We start from the raw sequence: 15,144 nt of genomic DNA, 5'->3' as shown, positions 1-15,144 counted from the left end.
TGTCTGTAGCTAAGCTTGCCCAGTTGGCCACTCTTTATTTAAAAGGTTTTAAATAAAACTCAGATTCACCAATAGCTCTAGCAACGGAGTCCAGTCCTTTGGATTGTCCTCTTCTGGTCTTCTTAATCTTTCTTGAGGCTTTTCGACAATTCCCATCAATAAAATGCCCAACCAGATATTTGACTATTTTTGATAGGATTTACTACTACTGTTGTGGGGATTCTGCACAGCCACATACATAACTATGCACAAGAAATAGGATGTTGGTGATGGGAGGTTGGACCTTCCTCACACCTCAGTCAGAATGCCCAATCCCCTGACCGACTATCTATACTCTCTATTTAGGTCCCCGAACCCCCCCGAAGATACCCAATGACTAGACAACCCAGAACATAATACCACCCTTTCGCTTACTCACTCGTGTAAGTCCACCACACCAAATACCACAGAGTCTTTGTGTAAGTTGAAGTTCAAAAGTTTCATTTTCAACTGACAAGCTCTGTACGTTTTTCTACAATTCAAATCATTATACTATATAAGCCAGCTACAAAAGCAAAATGCATAAGATTAAAACAATAAACATTGTTACAAGTCCACCGAAGAGTCAGACAAACGATCTCTGTGCGAATTCTGGGGGACCTCTCACCTTAGAACATAGAAGTACTGGTTACATCATAAGCTCTGCAAAGCTCTGGTTCGTTCGTAGAAGGGAATCTTCCGCCTGTTATGAGAAAAATTGTGCATGTTAGATAGTATAATGCAAGCATTTCTCAGTCATGCCAAAAAGTGTAGCATGCTATGGCTAAGCAATACGGACTGACCAGAACTCCATAACAAAGTGGCTTGTTTTTCGACCTCTTGTGCGCAATGCTCAGACAGTAGCTGTATGAGCTCATGTGGGTTCAAAGGCGTCTTACACAACAAGCTGCGAGGTAACGTGCGCAAAAGACATGAAGCTAAAATGGTGCATTGCTCAGGCTAACTTTGCAAAGAGTAGAGTAGACTAGAATGACCCTAGGGACCATAACACTACTAGTGTCTACTCTACTCTAGTACCCGATTTGGACTAGTGATGTAAGTTATATATGAATGTATTAACTTTTTTTTCAATCTTGCTAGTGAAAAAGAATGAATGGGGGAGGTGTATATGGCGTCTAAAAATGTGTAATTTTTCTAGGCGTACTAACGACCACCACCAGTGCCAGGGCCAGCGGCGATGCGGCCATTCCGGAGGGAGCAGGAGATGTGGCAGTGGAACCTGCAGGAGCTACTACAGGAGGTGAGCCTGCAGCAGCAGCGGGCGGTGGTAAGTTATGTTGCTTACTTATTGACATTACACTAGCGGGAAGGGTGTACTGTACACTCACTGTACTGTTGAGACTTAGCAAGTATGAAGTTGCAGCGAACATTAGACAACAGTTGAAGAAGACACCCTTTAATTAGCAATGCATTAGCAGCAATAGCATTAGCAGCGTGAGTTGAGTAACCAATGGCCTCTTCTATCTGACTCCAACTCAGCTGTGAGTTTTATGGAGAAGACTAAAAGTCAGATCAGATGACCTTGATGGATGTGTTGAACAAAAAGGAAAAGAAGGGTGGAAGGAGGAAGGACGGGCGAGATGCAATATGACTGGCAGAGAAGGATGAGTTGGAAGCATGCATAGGAGGCTGATAGGAATCAGATGCATGGGTTGTTGAAGGATGGGTGGAAGGTCAAAGAAAAGATGCCTGCATGGGTGCCCACACCGTATGGGTGGATAGGATAGCAAGAATCGTCAGCGGTGTTTGGAACAAACTCAAAGCCAAAGCAAGCAAGGAAGGACGCATGGGTGGTTGTTGGTGAAACAAACTAAGGTTTGTTGAGAGATTAAGAAGAATGTTAGACATTTACTTTGAATGGATGGATGCCTGGATGTATTCATCATAGATAGCATAGGTGGCGACTGTCACTGGATGCAGACCAGAGTCTTTGAAGAGAATGTAAAAGAAACCACCCACAGTAGCAAAGCTGAGGGGAATATAAGTTGTATTTTCAGAATACTCCCTTGACTCACAGTATTTTGCAAGCACATCATATATATATAGTGTGTATATACGTAGTTATCAGCGCCTTCCTCCGACTCAGAGGACTACTCCCTACCTATGTTAATTTTACTGTCAGCCAGCCTGCTATGGGGTGTGGCCTATCTGTTGGTTACACAATCAATCAAAATAAAGTACCTCATGTCGTCCCATATATAAGCAATGATCATTGGATCAGATATATAATCTGCCTTTTTGTACTAGTCAGGGCAGGGTGAAAGTGAAATTGAGCAATTGCCCTTGATGTAACAGAGAGACTATGTCCAGTGCCACCCGTAATAGAAAATTACGAGTTTCGCCACCTGCAGACAGTAGTAAATAGAACTAACGTGTGTCTGCGTCATGAGTCAGACTCGAGTATGTTTGTCTTGGGCGCAAGCTGACTGAGCTGGCATGCCAGCTACAACAAGGTTATGTAATTTCGCTAAACTAAAGAGAAAAAGAAGACCGACGTACTGTGCCTTAGTGCTAGTATAATGCCTGAAACTCCCCAAATGTTAGAGGCTGAGGAAGTGGGAGGACAGATACATTCCACAAATGTTAAGTACTGTGCTTGCTAGTGCCACTATGTGTTGAATTAATTTTGTGTTACTGTTTTGCTAAGAGTATTGGTAAAATATTATTTTTTTCTTTCTTGATATAGCTCCTCCAAAACCAACAAGGAAGGAGCTGACAGTCATGGCCCGGCGCCGGAAGCTGAAGGCCATCTGCGCTGAGTACAGACGGCTGGTGGCTCTGGCGGAGGAGGAGGCAGCAGCAGATGCAGCCTCCTCCAATGCCCCGGGCCCCAGTCAGGCCCCTCCAGTTGTTCAGCGCCGTGGTCAGGCAGCCACCCGTCGCCGCCCACCAAGAACATCCAGCACTACTGCTGCCCCCCCTGTGGATGCAACTGCAGGGCATATGCGTGCCACATGCTCCTCCGGAATGCGCAACTGGAGGAGGAGCTAGAGGAGGTCAAGAAGAGGCTCAAGGTCCTGGAGAGCGACATCTGAAGAGCCCACCGCTAAAGACCCTGTTCAATTTCCCCTTTTTTAGGTCTCGCCTGACCCAGCGCATGCGCTGGTCTGGCGAGACTTTTTGAGAGGGCTCCAAAAAGTGCTACCAGGCCAGCCTAGAGCTACAGCGCATGTGCGCGGGCGCGCGCGCCGCACTTGACCGCAATTACTTTCACTTTCACAGCCGCTTTGATGATTGATCGCGATCACTTTCGCGCCCCCATGGCCGCTTGGCATAGCCAATAGGTCTTGCTTTTGGGACCTTATAAGTATTTAGTTATGCAACTGTTGCATTGCTAAACACTTATTAGGTCCCAAAGGCGAGACCTATTGGCTATGCCAATGCTTGTTATAGGTTCTATTGGTGAGTGGAAATAGGGCGTTGGGGTTTTTATGGACAATTGGACATTTGCTTTTTTGGACTTTTTCGTTTTGGACATTGGTTGGGGTTAGGGAGAGGGGTGGGTCAGGTGTTGTTGTGGGATTTTTTGCATAGTTTATTTTTGTTAGGGGATTAAATGATATATATTTATAATTTACATACGATGTGCTTCATGTTTTGTGGGTGGGGTTACTGTTTTACGTCACACTGTTTCCTTGCTGCTGCAGGGCCACAGCCAGTGTTTGATTTAAATAATTGGCTGATGTTGTAAGATGCAAACAGATAGATGCGGTACCCCTCACTGAGTGACTTGTCCTACTAGTACGGTCAGTCTCTCCTGCTCCTAGTCCATTATTAAACCTCCCCCAAACATCTTTTCTTTTCTTACCTGTGATTGATGTTTAAGTTAGGCACAGCAATGGCTGCATGACGATGCAGGTTGGGTTTCTGAAGAGAATGCAGAATCGGATGCCATAGTTGTGGTGGTAGTAGTAGTAGTAGACACTGGCAGTAGCATTTAGAAAATAAGAAAATGAGACAGTCAGTCACCTGAGAGAGACTCTGGGAGGAGTATTTATTTATTTATTTTGAAAGTTTTATAGAGCGAGAACAAGACCCTTGCGGAGATCAGAGCGCTTTACAATAAGCAAGGTTAAATTATACAACAAATAAATGCAGGTAAATCAAGTATACATAACATCTTGTGCAAAGTAAAGCAGTAGGGTACAAAACAGGAGAGTCCCGTTGAGTCATGACAATGGCAAATATAATGACTGGGTTTTCTAGTTAGGCCCTTGTCATAATAAGGATTACTTGTGAGGGTACGAATGTTCTCAGAATTTCCTTAGTCTAGTAGTAGTAGTCTTAGAGTAGTAGAGTGAAGTAAATAAAACATAATGGTGGAGGGGATAGCCTAGTACAACAAGTTACAAACTGTAGTTGTTTTTGAGTCACTCAACTAGGCCTACACTAGACACAAGCGTAACCTTTAGTGCTGTGTGTAATAGGAAGGATGACAATCGATGCTGGCAATTAATGATGATGGATTATGGTTCCTTTGTTAAAAAGGTTAACTCGCAAATATACTTATCATCATGGGTGGGCAAGCAGAAGAAGATCCTCCCCCTGCCTTGAAATTAAATTAGTGTTGCTTTCCCCACGTCCGCCCCAGCAAGCGTATGATCAATTATTGGTGTACATTAATGTAGTCACACCTCAATAAATCACACAGCCCGGGGGAAGAGAGTTATGGTTTGGTGAATGGTTGGGAAGGGGGGTTTGGGGAAAGGTTTGACAAAGAAAAACAGTACGCATGGACAAACAACAAAAGAAAATACAATCTTTGTAGACTACCATATCCATAAATGTGTTAAGGGTGAAAAAGGAAATGCATGCATGATGATGATAACTTGATGGTTAATGATAAGTAAAACTTACTAACTACTACTAGACAATTAGACAGTGCAGGGCATCAGTATATTAATAGTATGCACTTTGCCTGTCTGCCCTCATAGAGACACAGATTACATACAGTTTGTTCTGTTGTACCGGGCTTACTTTTAAAGATAGCAAAGAAAATTAAAAAATAGCTGTAGGTATGAATTATAAGCAGAGAGAAAACATAATTAATAATAACAACAACACACGGTATTAATGATTGAAGACAAAAAATGAATCAAATTGTTTAAAAGATGAAGAAAGTTGATACTGTTACTGTGTTATCCTGGTTAAATGGGGAGTTGCATCTCGGCATTCTTCTTGGTCCTCAGTTCCTTCCATGGATGCTCCGTCCATCAATTTTGGGTGACGCCACTGGCTGTCTGGCATATGTAGATTCATTGGGAAGGTAAGTGTGTGTTGTTTTTCCAAGTATGGCACAGGGTAAAAGCCGGCCTGTAAGTGTAAATGGAAAAACATATAGGATATTGAAAATTTAAAGAATAAAAAAAATGCATCAATTATGGAGGAGTGCAACAAGACAGAGAAGAGAACACTTTTAGTCTGAGGCGGCATGGATAGATACATCATGTCTGTCTACTCTGTTTACAGCGTTTTTTAAGCTACACCAACAACAGGACAGACCATGCCCACGGCACCGGGCCGTGACCAAACCTCCATTTAGCTGAAATTTTGACAGAGCCAGACAAAGCACATATACAGCAACCTAGCATTTTCAAAATTAAGTGAATAAATCAATGCACCGCTGTCAGTCATATGACTGCACTCGACTCCACCACTACACGGACACGTAGGTCTGCTGTGGTTCTTGTTGACTTATGTTTACCTTATGGTACTTCATAAAGCAAAGTTATTTCATCAATCACCTCCAATCCTAAGTACTGACTGACTGCGAAGAGTATATGCGGTCATCATGATCTGGTGTCCAACTCAGTCTGTGGTGTACCGAGTGAGTCCAGAGTCCATATTCAAATATCCAATGCATAGCCCTGCAGTAGAATTTTGTTATTAAACAACAAGTCTGTTTACAGCGCCATTAACCAGAAACAGTTACAGGAGGACACATATACAGCAACATAGCGTTTTCCAAAGTAAGTAACTAAATCAACACACGGCTGTCAGTTATACCTCCACTAGTACACTTGTGACTACTCGACTCCACCACTACACAGACATGTAGGTCTGCTGTGGTTGTTGACTTATTAACCTTTTATGCCACTTGATTTGAAATGCCCAGAGTCATTCCATCAATCATCTCCGATCCAACTGACTGACTGCGAAGATAGTATGGTCATCATCATGATGTTGTACGTGTTAGCCAACTCCAACTCAGTCTGTAGTGTACCGAGAACGACTCCGACTAAGTCCATATTCCATATTAAAAATTGCAACGGACATTGGCCTGCGGTAGTAGGAGTGCAATTTGGTTATTAAACAACAAGGGAAATATTGAGTTTCACTTGAGTCACTTTTGGTTGGTATATTAATTACTAGTACAGTTCGACTTCATGTACAATGTCACCAACATCAATGCAAAAAACAGCAATCACTCTGAGTATGCATACAACGCATGCCAACATTACCTGTCTTACTCTTTTCTTTGGCTGTCAGATGCCTAGTTCTTTCTGACAGGTGTGTGTTTTTTTACCGAGCCAGTGGCCTCATTATTACTCCACATTAATTTTGAGTGTTAGTCGCTGTTTCGGTTTTCTTACTCATCTGTGGCACTTTGTCGCAGTTGAAGTTGGTTCACATGGTCAGTGCTGTCAGATGGGCCGCGGCCTGGGTAGCAGCCATTGGTCAATTGAGTTTGCAGAAATGTGACATGTCAGCAAGTTTCTTCAAAGAGTTTCATGTCTTTCTCTGCCAAGTACCTTCTGTTCTGACATTGATGAGATTTTATGCCTGCCGAGGCAATAGCCTAGTTCTGACAGTGATGTGTTTCGGCTCAGAAACAAAAGAAGGATAGCTATAGTCAAGTACTACTTCTTCTGGAGGGACTGTTAGAGGCAACATTTCTTGTACTATTCTCCATCCAATGTCTGGCTTGAGGGAAATGTATGTAGGACGAGTCAGGAAGATGGAGCAGGACTCTGAGGAGTGGGCAGTGAAATGCACAGAGGTGCAACTCCAAAAGGGAAAAAAAAGAGAAGACGGTGGTAATGGATTTGTTGTGATTTGGTTTGAAGCAGAAAAAGACAGATACACACACAAATAAAGGAAGGTAGAAAGTAACAATTTGAAAGCCTAGTTGTCAGGGAAGAGGAGCTCATCCTCAAACTCTGGTGGTTCGGACAGAAGTAGGTCATGTGACCCACTACTTACGTCATCGAAGTCGCTTTCCTCTTCCTGCTGTGATTCACGTATTTTGTAGTCCGTTGGTATAAAGTGCTGATTCATTTTGACATTGGTTAACCTCTCCACGCTTTTGGGCAAGAGACTGGTCCTTTTCAAAGTTACAATGGCACAAGCAGCACTGAAAACACGCTCAGAAGAGACACTAGCAACAGGGGAAGCCTGATACTTTATCGTCAGCCTGCTGAGCACTGTCCATTGGCTTCTTTTCCCATACCAACACACCAATGGGTTTCGATCCATGAAGACCTCTGTTGGGTCATCTAGATAGGCTTGGACCAGCCGCTCAATGCTCAGGGGTGCTCCGATGTGCTCGGCCTCTTTTGCCTTTGCATCAGCACTGGACTTACCATACCCCTGCCGTAGAAACCAATCAGTTGCTGATTGTAGTGTGGATGATCCTGTTCTTCCTGTTGTTGATGTTATTGGTAGTGTTGGTGACTGCTGGGAGGCAAACTCACTGCCCTCAGGCTCTGAAGTAGAACTTGACTCTGGAATCTGCCCTGTAGTACTTGTTCTGGCCTGGGGTGGGGGGGGGGGGTCTCTAATTACCAGCCATGTGTTTTCAAAGTCAATGGCTTGCTCAGCTATCAAAGTTTTGTACTTGGCAACATCCACTTCTGAAAAAGGAATTACTGCCTTACTGTTCAGAAATACTTTGTACCATGGATCCAAAATTGTGGCAGTAATGTAATGTGGATGTGACACAATGTTATTTTGAATCCTTGTATTTTCAGATAAGCGAACAGCTAAGGATTCCACCAAATAATGTGCGTCTTGTTTGTCATCCACACCTGCGTACGTTTCAGACACCTCCTTTAGCTGTTGCTCTAGCATGTGCAAGAATGGGATAGCTTTGCCCATAGTACAGTCCTCCCTGCTGACTTCACATCTGAAGACCTCAAAAGGAAGTAGCATCTCTGTCAGGCATTTAACGAGGCCCCATTGGCCCATCTCAATGGTCATGCCTCTCACAGTAGGCTCCCCTAATCTACGCATGACATAAGCATTGAGTGGTATGTACTGCTCAAACAGACGATCAAGCATGTAAAAAGTTGAATTCCAACGTGTTGGCACCTCCTGGATGAGTGCTTTGACTGGCATTTTATGCTCACATTGAATAACCCTCAGCTGCCACCAGGCTTTAAAAGAATGGCTGAAATGTGTGCATATTCTTCTGCAGGTGGCCAGTAAGTTGCTGTCTTTGTATTCATTTATCAGAAAGTCTTGAACAACAGTGTTAATGCAGTGTGCCAAACACGGGACCCTGAAATAGCCACCATCTTTCATGGCCCTAACTACATTACTGCCATTGTCCGTGGCAACAAAACCAATGTTAAGCCCTCTTGGGCGCAGCCACTCAAAGACCTTGCTGTTAAACTCATCCAAAATGTTTGCAGCAGTATGAGATTTCTCCATGGCAAACATGGCTACAGTTGCATGTTTGCGAGTGGCATGAAAAATCTCAGCAGCGTCAACACCAGCAGATATCTGTTCTCTAACCCCCACGAAAGAGATCCAGAGTGCAGTGATGCACATGTAATCAGTGGCTTGGCAACTGGTCTACATGTCTTTGGTCAGGTGAATACTCTGAACGGCACTCTGCTTCAACGCGTTTCCAAGCAATTCCAGCATGTCGTGATGCAGTGCTGGAACAGCAACTCTGGAAAAATAGTAGCGGCTGGGAACCTGCCATTTTGGGCAGATGGCTGTCACAAATTCCAGAAAATCCACCCCTTCAACAAAAGAAAAAGGGAGAAGGTCTAGTGCTAACATTTTAGCCAGCTTCGCATTGTACAAACGTGCTATTGGGTGGATGCATTCGTACTGCCCCTCCCCGCAAACATGCTGATAATGGATGGCTGCATGGTTTTCCTTTCTCTTAGACTCAACGACGCACTTTTTTTCAATGCGGTATTCCTTGCTGTCTCAGGCTGACTCTTACTCTTGTGCCACTGAGATGTTGCTGAAGATGTGGGCGACGATAACACTGCACTGCTGGGGACAAGGCTAGTTTGTGTACCACTACCAGAGAGAATGTCTCCCTATCCTTCCTCTCCCACCGTGATCGGATCTTCTTCTTCTACTCGTTTATCCCCATCAACACCAATAGTTACAGTTTTTATGCCGCGAAGGTGGTCCTCCCAGTTGATCAAGTGGTGTTTTTTCAGATGGGTTATTTGTACCGTAGTTTGTACCAAGCTTACCCCGACTAACAGAGGTATTACAAATGGAGCATATAGCAATGTTCTCCTCCTTCTCGCTAACCGTAAAGAAATCCCAAACTGAGGAGCTTAACTTTGCCTTCTGCTGGAGGTGCCACTTCCAATGCCGGATGAACTGGAGGGTGTGCGTTGAATTTGACTCTGTGCTGTACCACTACGTACTTCTACTGAGGTGGTGGTTGTGCTGGATGTAGGTCACTGCTGGGCCTTTTCTAATGCAAATATGGAAGCTGTAGGTCGTGTTGGTGTTACCTGTGTTGGTGGTATGCGTGCTACATCACTCGCAGCGATTTTGGATAGGGTAATAATGTTGGTCTCCATCTCCTTGGTGCCGGATTTGATGTTCGTGATGACTGGCTCATCATCATCATCTTGCTGTTCTACATCAACCTCCATAAGTGTAAGGCTTTCTGGAACCTTCCTTTTCCCTAGCCTGGTCTTGGGACGTGTCTCCCTCTCAGACTACGTTTGTGGCTTCCAAGTGGCATCTAGATCATCAGAAGGGGGGCTTGGCGAAGAACTTGATGGACTAACCCTCCTTATCCTTGCTGGGGATTTGGAAGATTGGATCTTCTGAATGAGTGGCTTCCTCTTCTTCTTCCTTTGCATGAGGCTCAATTTCCTGAACTGCCCCTACTTCGGGAGGAACAACAACTACTATTGTGGGTGGTGGCTGCGGCTGTTGTTGTTAACCACTTATCTGCTGTGTTTCCTCCTGCGTTGATTGGGTACTACTTTGAGATAGTGACAAGTTTAGCTCAGGCTCTGCATCACTGGTTTCCACCATTAGGCTGGCTATCTCTTCCACACTCATGTGCTTGGGCCTGGGTTGGTGGGTTGGGCCCACTGATGCGGAGGGGCTGCCCCCAGCTTGCCCCCCGGACACCGCTGCTGCAGGCGTCATTTTTGGTTTCCCAAAAAAGGTTTTGGGCGGCACACCAGACTTAAGTGTCACTTCCTTCTTCTGTTCCTTCTTCTCAATAGCAACTTTCTTGGTACTGGAGGAACTGGTACCTGCTTTCTTTGGGGCCATCTTCTTCAGATGTCAGCAGCACTCAGTTGCACAAGTTGCAGAGATGTCTGGTCAGGTCACTCATGTGTCACGTCATGTACAGCAGCAGGACGTCTGTCTGGTAACACAACGGGCGATGATGGCACACCTCCTCCTCAGTCTTTTGTGCACCTAAAAGCAAAAAAGCCAGAAGAACATCAGTCAAAAGATAGTACAATCAAACTAATATAATATATAACTTCTTAGTGTGTGGTGGTCACAATTATTACATTTTAGTAACTCAGTGAACAACAACAGTGTAGCCATTTATGAGACGTTGACAACAAGGCCAGGGCTTTCCTGGTGTACTGTGTACACTCAGGAAGAATAAGAATAGCAAAGAACAAAAACAAAAATGTAGTGGAGCCTGTTTGGCATAAGTTTTTGCATCACGTGGGATGGATGCAGCATCAGGGAGCTGCAGCTGGCAATGGGGATGGATTTGGAAGCAGTAAGACAAGAGGAACAATGGAAAGACACACAGGCCTGTGTGGCAAAAACAGCACACTACCAACTACCACCACAAAATGGCCCCCAGCCACATGGTCACTCACAGGCACAAGGCACTGCAAACAATGAACTCAAGCAGGCCTATATGGCCAGACAAAGGATGCCTGATAAACAACACAGCTTTAATGTAAAAACGAAAATCCACATGGCTAAAAACAGGTTGGAAAGTTACACAACAACAACACATACACACCCAAAAAGTGAAATATACCCCAGAAAAAAAACCACATTTTGCAATTCAATCCAATGCCATCCATGCCCTAAATTAAATTTAACAGACACCACAGAAACAGTTGTTTCATGCACCCATGAGTATCTCTGGGCCTACTGGCTGAAAAGGCCTAACACACACCCATAAAGTGACCCCCCCCCCCAAAAAAACACATTTTACAATTCAATCCAATGCCATCCATGCCCTAAATGATGTTTAAATTCGACAGCCAAAACAAAAACAGTTGTTTCATGCACCTATGATGATTGATGAGTACCTCTGGTCCTACTGGCAGACTAGGCCACAAGCTTGGAGGCCTATGGCAAAAGCACAGTGGCTGGTCCCACAAAATGGCCGCCACCACATGGCCAGGTCACCCCCAGCAACAAGAAAAGGAAGACAAGACAGACAATGCAGGCCTATGGCAAAAGCACAATGCCTGGCTTCACAAAATGGCCGCCACCCACATGGTCAGGCCAGCCACAATAACAAGAAAGTGAAGACAAAGGACAGGACCAGGAAGTTGGAGACTCTGGGAAACTTCCTTCCTCTTTTAAAAAATTGTAAAAAAAAGAAAAATGACTCTTTGCTCAAAAAACTACAGCAAAATGACAACCTGAGGATTTTTTTAAAGCAAAATGAACAAAATCATCATTTTCGAGAAGGTTTTATGCTGCTCGAGAGATATTCTTTGACAGATTGCAAATTCTGCGTGTTCGGCATCGCGATCTTTACAAAAAGCTGTTATCGCGTGCGCAAACACGCATATTGAGCGCGCGAATAAGACAAGAAGTGTAAGTCCACGTTGTCGTGCAGTGCGGAGTTGCCAAACCTGCGCGAGCGGAATGCCTAGGGTTACCTACTGGCTGAAAAGGCCTATTTATTTAACACACACCAAAAAACTGAAATTCCACCCCAAAAACCACATTTTGCAATTCAATCCAAATGCCTTCCATACCATAAATGATATTAAAATTCAACAGACAACACAGCAACAGTTTTTAGGCACCCATGAGGACTACCTCTGGGCCTATTGGCAGACTAGGCCACAAGCTTGGGACTGAAGCCTATGGCAAAAGCAAGCACATTGCCTAACTCCACAAAATGGCTGCCACCCACATGGCCAGGCCACACAATAACAAGAAAGTGAAAACAGACAATGAATGCAGGCCTATGGCAAAAGCAGTGCATGCAGCCTGGATTGCTCCACAAAATGGCAGCTAGCCAGTAGCCACCCACAACAAAAAGAAATGGAAGACAGACAATGCAGGTCTATGACAAAAGCACACTGCCTGGATGGCTCCACAAAATGGCCACTAGCCACACACAACAAAAAGAAATGGAAGACAGACAATGCAAGCCTATAACAAAAGCACACTGCCTGACTTCACAAAATGTCCGCCACCCACATGGTCAGGTCACCCAAAATAACAAGAAAGTGAAGACAAAGGACAGGACCAGGAAGTTAGAGACTCTGAGGAACTTCCTTCCTCTTTTAAAAAATTGTAAAAAAAAAAAGAAAAATGACTCCTTGCTCAAAAAACTACAGCCAAATGACAACCTGAGGAGTTTTGTTAGCAAAATGAACAAAATCATCATTTTCGAGAAGGGTTTATGCTGCTCGAGAGATATTCTTTGCCAGATTGCAAATTCTGCGTGTTCGGCATCGCGATCTTTACAAAAAGTCGTTATCGCGTGCGCGAACCCGCATATTGAGCGCGCGAAGAAGACAAAAAGTGTAAGTCCGCGTTGCCGCGCAGTGCGGAGTTGCCAAAACTGTGTGAGCTGAACACCTAGGGTTACCTACTGGCTGAAAAGGCCTATTTATTTAATACACACCCAAAAACTGAAATTCCACCCCAAAAAACACATTTTGCAATGCAATCCAATGCCATCCATGCCATAAATGATGTTAAAATTCAACTGACAACACAGAAACAGTTTTTATGCACCCATGATGACTAACTCTGGGTTTACTGGCAGACTAGGCCACAAGCTTGGGACTGAAGCCTATAGCAAAAGCAAGCACACTGCCTAACTCCACAAAATTGCCACCACCCACATGGCCAGGTCACCCACAATAACAAGAAAGTGAAGACAGACAATGAATGCAGGCCTATGGCAAAAGCAGTGCACACAGCCTGGATGGCTCCACAAAATGTCCGCTAGCCACCCACAACAAAAAGAAATGGAAGACAGACAATGCAAGCCTATGGCAAAAGCACACTGCCTGCCTTCACAAAATCGCCGCCACCCACATGGCCAGGCCACAACAACAACAAGCATAAGCCAAGGGGAACAAAGAAAAGACATGCAGGCCTATATGGAAAAAGCAGCAGACTACTAAACTACCACCACAAAATGGCCCCAAGCCACATGGTCACTCACAGTCACAACAGGCCATGAAAAACAATGAACTTAAGTAGGCCTATATGACCAGACAAAGGAGGCCTGCTAAACAACACAGCTTTAATACAAAAATGCAAAAAACGAAAATCAACAGGGCTACGAAAGATTGGAAAGTTACACAGCAAGCACACACACAACAAAGGGATTTATTTATTAACACACACACCCAAAAAATGAAATACACCCCAACCACATTTAGCAATTCAATCCAATGCCATCCATGCCCTACATGATGTTTTAAAATACAATTCAAAAGACGCCACAGAAACATGCACCCATGGGTACCTCTGGGCCTACTGGCTGAAATTTCAAAGAAAAACAACTCGGCCCCTACTGAAACTACAGGCCGCCCACAACAATAAATTTTAAAAACAATGAAAATCCCAAAAAAATGTAGGTACAAACAAGCCCCAATCAAACAAACAAGTACACCAATTCTCCAACTTACTTGTAAAATCGCAAATCCAAAAGTCCTCAAATCCAATCCAATAATATGATGCAGCAAACAGACAGAAAACGTGATCCTTCCAGCTCCAAATCCAAATGAAAGTGAACAGCACATGGACAAAGCTTACACAATTAAAACATGAAAGTTCATCCAAGTGATACATTTCACTGGCTCCCACCGAATAAGTAACAATCAAAAATCAGTGTTCCTGCTGTAGTTTGTGTCAGCCTCCTTCTCACAGATAATACAGTGCCAGATTCTTCCATCATCGCAGCCTTCACGATATCTCACAAAGTATAATTTCACCTTCTCTGCTTCACATATTGTGCAGGTGCCAAGAATCATCATCCAATTAATTAATTGCAAAATCAGCACCTTTATACAGTAAGCTAACAGAAAATAATTTCTAATGAGAACATGGTGACTCAGGTGCCTGCAACAAAAAAGAGATTTCTGCACAGCAAGCAGAAATGCAACGTTTATTTTTCAAGATGGAGTCGGGCACCGAGGCCTACTCATATCAATTTTACATTTTTTACCTATAGTTAATAGAAAACATATAAATCACTTGATTCACTAAATGTAAAATAACGTGTGCACATATAAGTAATGATTATGCGTGTTCCAGGTTAACATTTCATTAAGTGCAAATGAATGAGGGTGATACTGCGTCACCACACTTCACTTAGCTGCAAGCCTCACCCTCCTTACCATGTCTATTTCCCATCTTGTCACAGGATAGGGTGGAATCAGCAAGATTTATTAACCACATCCCACTCTGTGATAAGCTGGGAAAGGGTGGCGTTTAGACCACGTTTATTTTTTCTTTAGTGCGTGCAACATAAGCAGCAAGTAGAGAAGCCCGTTCATAGTTTCAGTCAATATACAAAGCAGTACACAGTCTGACAATATCAGGTAAGTTGGAACCTTTGATCAGCTCCTATAGAATAAAATTAAAAGTCTGTTCGATGTGCTCTCATTCCCTATCTAAATTCGGGAAACAACCATTACAACGCAG

At 43.8% G+C, this 15,144-nt stretch overlaps 1 long non-coding RNA gene across 7 annotated transcripts in view; it reads right to left on the bottom strand.

Annotated features, from left to right (window-relative positions):
* LOC146810698 (uncharacterized) overlaps window positions 1–15,144 on the bottom strand; it is a 330,854-nt gene that overhangs the window by 215,400 nt on the left and 100,310 nt on the right. For 5 of the 7 annotated variants that reach the window (XR_014965722.1, XR_014965725.1, XR_014965719.1 and 2 more), the window contains exons 2-4: window positions 10,512–10,680; window positions 3,848–5,352; window positions 647–721 (exon numbers count right to left, since the gene is read on the bottom strand). This is a non-coding gene — a long non-coding RNA (uncharacterized LOC146810698). The remainder of the gene's footprint in view (window positions 1–646; window positions 722–3,847; window positions 5,353–10,511; window positions 10,681–15,144) is intronic. The other 2 variants (XR_014965720.1, XR_014965724.1) reach the window with 2 other exon arrangements.

The sequence above is a fragment of the Triturus cristatus genome, chromosome 7 (genome assembly GCF_964204655.1).
Source record: "Triturus cristatus chromosome 7, aTriCri1.1, whole genome shotgun sequence".
NCBI classification, from domain to species: Eukaryota; Metazoa; Chordata; class Amphibia; order Caudata; family Salamandridae; genus Triturus; species Triturus cristatus.
This window is presented reverse-complemented; position numbering and strand designations above follow the sequence as displayed.